Source organism: Cylas formicarius, unplaced genomic scaffold, assembly GCF_029955315.1.
Source record: "Cylas formicarius isolate icCylForm1 unplaced genomic scaffold, icCylForm1.1 PGA_scaffold_9__14_contigs__length_23061073, whole genome shotgun sequence".
Classification (NCBI taxonomy): domain Eukaryota; kingdom Metazoa; phylum Arthropoda; class Insecta; order Coleoptera; family Brentidae; genus Cylas; species Cylas formicarius.
The window spans coordinates 21853220-21864727 of record NW_026844365.1 but is presented as its reverse complement, the minus strand read 5'-3'; positions in this window follow the sequence as shown (position 1 = coordinate 21864727).

The window sequence follows — 11508 nt, the reverse complement described above, 5'->3', positions numbered from 1 at the left end:
GGTTCCCCTGCGTCCAATCGTAAGCGCCTTTAACTCACCATTATGCAAGCTGGAAAAACATCTGGCCAGTGCACTTCAGCCTATAGTGGAAAAGGCAGATTCCTATGTTAAAAACTCAGAACATTTCACTCAGATTTTAGGTTCTCTCAGGATGGACAAGGACGACATTATGGCAAGTTTCGATGTCAAATCCCTCTACCCGAGTATTCCAGTAGAAGAGGCACTCTTGCTTATAGAAGAAAACGAAGATCTTCCGCCATACATAATGGATCTGTCAAGACATTGCCTGAAAAACGCTTACTTTATGCACAACGGGAAAATTTACCGACAAATAGATGGAGCAGCAATGGGATCATCTCTCTCACCTGTGATTGCCAACCTCTTCATGATTTACTTCGAAAAGAAAGCAATAGAGAAGGCAAATCTGAAGCCAAAACTATGGACAAGATACGTTGATGACGTATTTGTTGTATGGCCTTTTGGCAAGGAGGAGCTTTTGAAATTCCTAGATCATCTGAATTCCATTCACCCAAGGATTCAATTTACAATAGAACTTGAAGAGGATAACAGTCTGCCCTTTTTAGATGTGCACATCACAAGGACCGAAGATGGACACTTGGAACACACTGTCTATAGAAAACCAACACACACTAATAGATACCTGAACGCTAAATCTCATCACCACCCATCACAGATACAGGCAGTGGCAAATACATTAATTGCTCGGTCCTTCAGGCTCACAAACGAGAGGAACAGAGATAAAGAACTGAAGAAAATTAGTACCTGTCTTCAACAAAACGGATACCAAAGGCGCACCATCACCATGTGTCATCACATTTTTCCATCCGTGAATCAATACGTGAGAATATATATATATATATATATATATATATATATATATATATATATATATATATATATATATATATATATATATATATATATATATATATATATATATATATATGTATATATGTATATATGTATATATGTATATATATATATATATATATATATATATATATATATATATATATATATATATATATATATATATATATATATATATATATATATATATATATATATTGCTTTTTTTTAAACGAAAAAGAAAAATTTTATTTTTACGTCCTGATACTTGACGTCTCTTCTCTGCTATTATCTTTCCTATTTCTGGAGAAATTGTGTTTGCAGTGATAACTTTCAACACTGACCCAAGGTGAGCATCATTGATACGGTTTCTAATAGGAGACTTATTACCTTTCATCACTGAAAATAACTGCTCGCACCGATAAGTACTACCAAACATGGAAATAATTTCATATGCGAGTATTTTCAAATCTGGCTGGTAAATATTTGTAAAATTCAGGCACGCCCACTTGAATGAATTTTTCTTTCAAATTTGAGTCGCATTGAATCTCGATCACCTCCATTTGCATATGGCTTGGTACTGAGTCTACACTTATTGAGAAAATCGAAGAAAACAAAAATTTGTCTTCGAGGGAACTAAAATCGTTAAACCTCATTTCAAATTCAGCTATTAAATTTGCAATTACTTACGTCTTGATTTTTCATTTTGAAAAATTGACATATTTCTTCTTTCAAATCCCAGAATTGTTTGAGAATCTTGGAGCAAGATAACCAACGTACCTCGGTATAGTAGGACAAACCCGAATATTCACTATCTAAGTCGCTTAAGAAAGCAGTGAATTGACGCTGATTTAAGCCTCGAGATCTTATAAAATTTATAACTTTTTTTATATATGACAAAACATTCTCCATGTTTATTACCTTCGTGCATAGAACTTCTTGATGTATAATACAATGCGTATGATGAATGTTTGAACCGTGAATTCCACTAATTTTTTTTTCTTAGTAATGCGACGAAGCCCTTGTTTTTCCCGGTCATTGATGGAGCGCCATCTGTAGCGACAGAATTTAATGTTGCCAAAGGTAGCTCGTATTTCTGCAGAAGTTCAAAAACATAAGTAAATATATCTTGTCCTGTGGTAGTACAAGGCATCGGTATTAATTCCAGTAATTCCTCAAAAATGTTAAATTTCTTGTCACAAGAACGAAGAAACACTGCTAATTGAGCTTTGCCACTAATGTCCGTGCTCTCGTCACAGGCAATGGAGAAACTTTCGAAATTAGATGCTTTTGCTTTAATCTGATCACTTAAATTGGCGGGTAAATCAGTAATTCTTTCGGCAACTGTATTTCCAGGACAAACAATTTCTCCAGCTTTTATTAGGCATTCCTTGATGAAATCACCGTCAGTAAAAGGCTTCGAGTGTTTAGCCATCAACTCGGAAACGACGTAACTTGCATGTACCGCCGCTTCACTTTCTTGCAATACTTTACTAAACATCAACTGTTGCTTTTTCAGTACTAATTTGAGTTCTTTCAACTTTTCTTCTCTCATTAATACTCAGACATACTGAATACCATGGGCTGGAATAAATACGCTGTTGTTAAGAAAAAATAATACATTTTAATAAAATGTATAAAAAAAACATTTTAATAAAATAATAATGTTAACATTAACTTACCAGAGAAACGGAATAACTGTATAAATAAATGAGAGTACTATGAATTAAGTTATAATTAATATTAAAGCAAAATTATTCCTATTACCTGCACTAATTCATGTATATCGTACAAAACTATGTTCAGAGAACTGAGACCATGTGTTTGGCTACATTCGGCTATCGTCGGGCGCTACTCACACGTATTTATTATTATTTGCGGATATATTGGCCGGGCCGCAAAAATGTTCGTAGTGGGCCGCATGCGCGGGCCGCGAGTTTGACATTCCTGTTCTAGGCCTTTTGGCTGGAATTGCTCCCTCAAGATCTTAATCCACTGTTCTTCTTAGTCCTCTGGATTCGTTCATCTCCGCTTTTTCGAATACTTTTATCGCTTTACCCTTAATTAACTCCCAACAGAGTGTTGAGTTTCAGATCTCTTCTGATATTTTCGTTTCTTACGTAGTATGGAGCTCCTACTGCCCACCCGATGATCTTGCTTTCGCAAGCTCTGAGCCTTTCCATGTAGATTTTTTCCGCAAAGCCCCATGCAGTAGATGCATAGGTCAGTGTCGGTCTTATAACCGCCTTTATCAGCGTGACCTTGTTTAGGTTCATCTCGCTGTGTCTCCCTAAGATAGGATATAGTTGAGTCGCCACTGCCCTGGTTTTGGCTATATTGTCGTCTATGTGCTGTTTAAACGTCAGTTTTTTGTCGATCTTCACCCCGAGATATTTTACGGAGTCCTTCCACTCGATGTCCTCTCCGTTGAGGTTGAGTGTTTCGCGGGGCCTTGTTCTTTTCTTCGTGATCAGCACCGCCTCCGTTTTGTTGGCGTTTATTTTTATTTTCCATTTGGTGCACCATTTTTCTAAATCGTCGAGTGCTCTTTGCATTTTTCTCGTTACGTAATCTACATTTGGTGACCTGAATGATAAGGCTGTATCATCTGCGTACAGTCCAGGTTCGGTTCCTTGGAGCTTTGGTACCTCGTGGGTAAATATCGTGTAGAGATGGGGAGATAACACCGTTCCTTGTGGGACTCCTGCTTCCTAGATCCTCGGTTGCGATTTTTCTTGCCCTACTTTCACCTGGATCCTCCTATTCCTCAAATAGGAATCCGTTAGTTTGCAGATCCAGTTGGGGTATCCTATGGTCTTCATCTTTCCCACGAGTCCTTGTTTCCAGACTCGGTCGAAGGCTCTCTCTATGTCTAGTAATACCAATCCTGTTGTTTGTTGTCTTTCGATGCCTTCTGCGGCTTGTTCGACGAGTCTTAGAAGTTGCATTTCGGTGGAGTGTCCTACCCTGAACCGGAACTGTTCTTCAGGGAGTACTTGCATTGCCTCCGTGAAGGTCTTAGTTCTTGTGAGGATGGCTCTTTCGATGATCTTGCTCATGCTGCTTACTAGACTGATAGGCCTGTAATTTTGTGGAAAAGTTCTGTTCTTTTTTGACTTGGGAATCATAGTCACCGTGGCTTCCTTCCAGGCGTCGGGGAAGTACCTCAGCCTGAGGATTGCGTTGTCTATATTGGTGACTGCCACGAAACCTTTTCTTGGTAAGTTCTTTAACATTATATTGGTCACTTGGTCCGGTCCTGGAGCTTTTCTCGTTTTGGAGTTCTTTATATGCGTAACTATTTCTTTAGGGGTTATTGGATCACCGACTTCCTCACTGTCATCCTGTTCTCTAACCTCCCTTGCTGCTCTGGAATTCTGGGTTCTATTTCTTCGGTTTCGTCGTTTTCTTCGGTATTTGTCCTGCATTCGCGCTCCAGGCAGTCCGCGAATGCTTCCGCTTTTTCTAAGCTGGTATATGCTAGAACATTTTCTCCGTGTATTGGCGGAATCGTGGTCCTGGGATTCCGCAATACCTTTTGCATTCTCCACATAGTGTTGTCTCCGGTTGTGAGTTCTTCGGTTTTTTTTCCATTGTCTATTTCTGTGCTGGCGTAGCATCTCCTTGAGTTGGTTAGATGCTCGGTTCAGGGCTGTTCTGTTTTGCTCAGTTCTGTTTCTCTAATAGATTCTTCTGAGTCTTCTCCGATCTCTGATTTTTCTGTCGATATGTGGAGGGAGTGGTCCGCCTATTCTTTTATCTTTTTTCCGTATTTCGGTGGTCGTTGAGTCCTCGTAGGCCTGTAGGACCGTGCCTTCCAGGGTGGCGATCTCTTCGTCCAGGTCTTGTCTTGTTACGAGTCTTCTTGCCAGACTAATCCTTTGTGCGCATTTCTCCTTGAACGCTTTCCTTCTTACCTTGTACTTGCTTTCCGTTATTTCATCGTTGTTTCCTAGTGTCAGCATCACTGGCATGTGATCTGACTGTCCTTCGTTCATCGTTGCTATGGTGTAGGGCATCCGCAGGTTCTTGATTATGGCTATGTCAATCACATCAGGGCGATTGTTTATGTTGTGTTGCCTGCTGTTCCAGCTTCTGGCGTGACTGTTGAAGTCTCCTATTATTATTTGGGATTCTCTTCCCTTCATATGTCTTGTCATATGTTGACAGTACTTTGCCTGTATGCAGTGGTGATCTTGAGCATGGTTCCTTCACTCATGTTCACTCTGATGGTGATAGCGTCCAGTCCTAAATATTCGTGATCTAGTGATTCCTTCACTAGTATCGCGATTCCTGCGTTTGGTCGGGCGTTTCCGTTTGGGCTGTCTTTTCTGTATATGACGTAGTTGTGGAATCTGATGTTCGTCCTGCTTCTTATGAGTGTCTCTTTTAGCCCTAGTATGTCTACGTCATATTCTGCCAGAAATTCTTCGATATCGACTTTGTAGGCCCGTATGCCACGTATATTCCACGTTGTCGCTCTCAAAGACGTGGGTTTGATTTGTATGGCCATTTACTGGGGGCTAATCTCAGTAGAATGGCTTGGAGCGACGCCAGGATGGTTGTGATATCCTGCTGTTGGATTTGATGTGTGACTTGCCTCGGTTGTTGGGATGGAGCCTGTCTGGGTGGTTGTGGTTGTTCTTGCCTTGTGGGGGAGCTTGTCTTCTTTGGTTTTCCCTCTTCTTTTGGGCGTCGGTCTTGGGGACACTGGGGCAACCACTGTAGCTTACTACATGGGGCCACCACAGTTCGCGCACTTCACGTTCCCTGTTTTGGGCGCAGACGGAATGGTGCATTCCTGGGTGGCGTGATCTTTGCCGCACTTGACGCACCTGTGGTGGAAGGTGCATCTGCTTTGGCCGTGACCAAACTTTTGGCACCTGTGGCATTGAGGTACCTCGTTGGTTTTATTTGGCTCCTCGAGCGTGACCTTCACGGAACAAATATTTGTGATCTTTTTTTATGTCTTCATTGGAATTCGTTACAATGAAGAACTCGGAGACCAGTTTCTCTCCTTTGTCTCCCCTCTTTTTCTTAAGTAGTTGTACTACTTTTGCATCTTCGATGCCTTGTTCTTTCAGATCTTCCTCGATCTCTGCGACGGGCCCTTTATTACCATCTTGGTCTTTTTCTCCTCTTTCATGCGTAAGTGTAATACTCCGCATTGTGGGCGTTCAGGAACTTGATGAGGTTCCTATAGTCTTCAGTGGTCTCCGGGTACACCTTGATGCCGTCCTTCACGGACCTGGCCTTGTTGTACCTTATTTTCGCATTTTTTATTGCGCCGGAGATAGCTGTCCAATTTTGCTTGGCATTTATGTCACTGGAGGCACTGCAGGCTCTTTCTTTTTCTCGAGAAGTTGCGTCAACGCTCTGTTGTTGTGACGCGGCCACTTTGGTGGAGGTTGGGTAGGTGTTCTTTCATCCATGGTGTCCATGGTGTCTCCGCCGGACACGAAAGTCCTAACTCCTTTTTTGGGGTCGAATTCCTCATTCCTGATTCATTGCGTCCTTTTCTTCTTGCGTTTTGAGTTTCCCAATCTCCGACGACTGGGAACGCATCGTCACTAATGGTGGTCGTCATTTTCTTTGCAGGTGTCTTGCTGGTGGACGGTCGGGGTGGTGGGGGTGGTGGCATAAGGTCTTTTTGCGCTTCTTGGCGCATCGAGGCCATCAGAGCGCGTTTTTCAGCTCGTTTGGCCGCCAATTCGTCTAGGAGTTGTCCAATCTTCGATGGTCGCCATCATCCTTTGGTTTTGCTTTTTGAGCTCCCGGAAGTCAGCTTCCGCTTGCTCGGCCTTTGATTTTAATCGCTTCATTTTTTCCTTCGTCCTAATCTTTTTTCGGACTTCTCCGTCCGAGGAGTCATCCATTTTTGTATTGTCTTCTCTGTTTTCTTCTTTGTTTTTGATTACCGCACTGTTTTCACTTTAGACGTTCCAGCTCCGTGGAAACGTCTCTCCTTTTCTCACTGCACTTTTGTTTAATTTTTTATCTTTAAGGTCCTAAAAGGGACAAACGAATTCTTTATTGACAGTTTCGGCGCTAAAAAGCACTTCCATTGCCGTTGGAACCGTTTGTGTGAGTATTAATATTTTTGGCGCTGCCACCAAACAAAAAATTCGCCAAGAGAATTTTCACTATTCGGCGTAACCACCAATTCACTGCTCGCGAAACACGTCTTTTCACTTTCAAACTTTGAACACTACTCTAGCCTCCGACGACATGCAGAGCTTGCTATTTATAGACCAATAGGATTAAAGCCTAAGAAAAATGCATGTATATTTGCCGAACCAATCAAAATAAAAGATTCAAATAAATCTCGCAGCCTACTACTGAATTAGAAACATTATTCTCAGAATATTTACATTTCTATTTTTTTTTAAATACTTACATTGCTCCGAGGGGGTTGAAATTTTTCTTCAAGATGAAGGTTAATAAAGTCTATTCGTAAATACTACAAAATTTCTCCCAACCCCCCCATTTCTAATTAATATTGTCGATTTATTGTTTTGATGTTTGTCATAATTTTCCTTAAAAATTTAGATTTTTTATTTTTTAAAATACGTTGCTCCAAGAAGGTTGAAATTTTTATCGGAGATTGAGGTCAATAAGATCTATTCACAGATACCATAAAATTTCACCCAGACCCCTCCATTTAAATATTATTAATTATTTTTAAAAATTTGCAGTCTCACACATAAACCCGACGGCAAACGGTAGAACCTGTGGGAATCTTTTTGGTATCATTGGATTGAGGAAGGACCAAAGTATTTAACGCATAAATTTTGATTTTTTAAAATTATAATTAAATTAAATATAAAACGTTAAACATCGATCATTGATTTTTAAGCCGATTTTTCCATTTAAAATGAGATTTCAAGGTTATTTCTCAGTTCATATTGATCCGAGAAAGTTGAAATTTTTATGGAAGATGCACATCAATGAGGTCCATCCGCGGATACTATAATGTCGCCGCCAACCCTCCATTTTCGGTTAATATTTTCAATTTATTATTTTCATATTTATCATGTTTTTCTTCAAAAATTTTAGATTTTTAATTTTTTAAAATATATACGTTTCTCCGAGAAGATCGAAATTTTTACCGAAGTTAGAGGTCAATGAGATCTATTCGTAAATATCATAAAGTTTGCCTCCAACCCCCCCTATCATTAGCTAATATTCTCAATTTATAATTTTCATGGATATCATGATACTCCTCAAAAATTTCCATTTTCATTTTTTTTAATGGCTGAAATAAAAGTTATAGACCCGGATCTTCTGCGTCTTTTGGTTCAAGAATTTTGTCGATCGGGTAAAGCGTTTTCGCGAAATGAACTTTTTTATGCAGCCCAAAAAGACGACACAAAAATTTTCAAAAATTTTTAAAAAATATTGCGATTGCGTCTAGCTTCAAGTATTTGGGTGCGGGGGTAAACTTTTACCACCCTGCCAAATTTGAAGTCAATAGCTGCAAATTTGGAGCACCTGTTGCATTTTTCAATAAAACGCGATATATCTCGAAAAAGTCTGACTGAGTAACAGTGTTTAACTTACATTCAATTATCTTTGCGAGGGTAACTCGAGGAAATACCGGCACACCCTGTATATTTGGGAAAAATTATTAAGAATAAGGATTTATGGGTATCCACATTCTGCATCTTCTCGCTCGTGAATTGTTTCGATCCGCGAAAACGTTTTCGAGATATAGTCATTTTTTACTTTTCAAAAAACGTGGTTTTTGAATCACCGATCCCTCTCAATTTCAATAGGTTCCGTTAGGGGCCCGGTCTCTACCCTCGTGGAAAATTTCAAATTGCAATAATTCCCAAGAAGCTGAAAATTGCTACAGGCCTTAATTTCATCATTATAAATAATATGTCAAAAGTCCCCATCGATCCCATGTGCGCGTATTAAGTTATTCAAGGTCAAAGTCAAAAAAATCGTTTTTTTGCGTTTTTTTCTTCAACGGTAAATATTATCGCCAAAATAGGTAAAATAAAACTTATAGATCATTACATTCTCTAGAAAAAATGTATATATATATATATATATATATATATATATATATATATATATATATATATATATATATATATATATATATATATATATATATATATATATATATATATATATATATATATATATATATATATATGATGACACTATATTCCGGGATATCATCCGTTCGCTCGTTGAACTCCGACTGGAATCCTGCAAATCTTGCATCCGACTGGAATCCTGCAGACGTTTCGCCAAAATCTCACTTGGCATCTTCAATGCTCGCGCTCCGAAAACACTTCGAAATATATATATATATATATATATATATATATATATATATATATATATATATATATATATATATATATATATATATATATATATTTTTTTTTTCGTATGAATCGCCGTTTCCGAGATATCGCGGTTTCAAAAGTTGAAAAAATTGTATATAGAATATGCACACATTTCCGCACCACCCGTGGGGTAGTGTGCTTGGTGTTTTTTTTTAACGTGGTTTCCCCGGTAGGAATATTCCACGATCTATTGTGAGCCATTTTTATTAGATAAAAATTAGACAACTAGCCCTTTTTAGTCATCCTATGATTTGATTGTTTAATGGGCTCACAATAGTCGTCCAAATAAATGATTGTAGAAGAGAGATGACTAAAAGGGTTTCATTAAAAAATAACACCGTTGATAACAATAAAAAAAACTCAAATTTTGTCGACTTAATAAAAACTTCAGTCTGATTGATAATCTGGAATCTCAAATTCAACGGTAATGTATCTTCGCCTTCTTCTTCCTCGATGTCGGTGGGTTGATCAAAGGCAGATATATCCGTTGTCTCGTCATACGTATCGGATAAATCTTCTTCTGTTGTACTTAAAACATTTGAGCAAGTTTGGCCTTGACAGTTGGTACATGCTACGGAGCAAAACAATCCAACTTTTTTACAACCACAACTTGCAGTACAAACTTTTTTGCAATTGCAAAAAACGGTGTTAAGGAGTTTCTCTGGAGCGGGAGGGAGTAATGTTTGAATTGACTCTAAAATATTATCAATTAATTTCCATCCCCAGTCTTCTGGATCCAACTGATTTCCTTGCCACACTTGAACTTGGTAAAATACACGATATAAGTGTTGGTAAGCAGATGCAGATGTTGGAGGAAGACAAGATTGTTCGACTCTTTTATTTTTACGATTATTTTTAACAAAGCTCAAATATCTATACTTATCTATGCAATAAATTTTTTTTGGAGCTCCATATATGACAAGAAGAAAGCGAATCCCGTTTGTGACGAGGACTTGGGGAGAAGAGCTAATTTCTTGGAATACTTCGGCACATTGAGTTAAATCATTACGTTTTTCAAATAATTTGAATGCTGTGATTTTGCCCCTTTTAAAAAATCCGGTTATTGCATGTAAAAATAATATATGGCGTTGACATTTTGGATAGGCTGACAAACTATTTGATGAATATATTTTTGTCTGTTGTTGAGCCTTCCCAGGCTTCAAAAAATAAATAATTTTATCAAGTGGAGTGCATGCAGTTAGCAACACCAACAAATCAACATCTTCACCAACAACAATAGTTGTATTTGTTGAAGTAAATTGTTCTATTGTTGCTTCAATTATGAGTACATCAGCGTCATTATCAGCCTGTTTCACTGAAATGTTTGCCGTTTTAAATGTTTCACATAATATTGAAATAAAGCGAGACTTGTTATAAGTATTAGCAAGAAATATTTGTTGGCTTGCCGGAACTGTCATAAATTTATTGAAAACATCAGAAGAAGATGTTTTTGTAGTACGACGATGTTGTTCTGCAGCTTTAATATTTTTCTTATAATCAGCATAACCATCAAATACTACAACTACTCTATGACCAAAATGTCTATGTACATATTTTATCTTACTTCTTGATCCCATACAACGCGATGTAGATATCCTCCATCGATAATGTAAGTAGCAGTTGTATTATCGATTTAAATTTCCACGGGTTGAAACCAATCATAAATGGATGACTTTTGTGTTTTACGCATTCCAACAGCATCAAAAAGTGATAATGGGTAAGGGGCTAACTCATACTCAAAAAATTTCTCAATTTCATCCTCGAATGTCGTAGTAATACTCATGCGTTGAAATAATAATACAGGATCAACAGGTACCTTCTCATTATGTACTTTTATGGTGCTGCTCATGGTTAAAAGAGGAAGTACTTTATCAGCGCGTTTTAATTTAATGTCATTAAATGTTTGTCCAGTTATTTTTGACATAGAAACAATTCCAAGTTCCCGAGCTTTATGACAATTTATTTTACTATCACCAACAACTCCACTGGCAATTGATATGATTTTGTTAACTCCAGGGAAAGGATCATGTCATAAAAACCACTCCGAAAGTTTTTTAACATCTTGAGCATCTTTTTTGACTCGTGAATCACTTGCATCTACATGCTGATCTGTTGTATCCATTTTAACATTCGCAAGATCTTCCAATCCTTCACATACAGTGTTCATCGCATGCATTCCATAAATCCATTTACTTATGACACTTTCTTTCGTACTTCTTCCCCGAGAAATACCCCCATCCGTCTTCATTGATTTCATCATGGACTGCTCAATCAC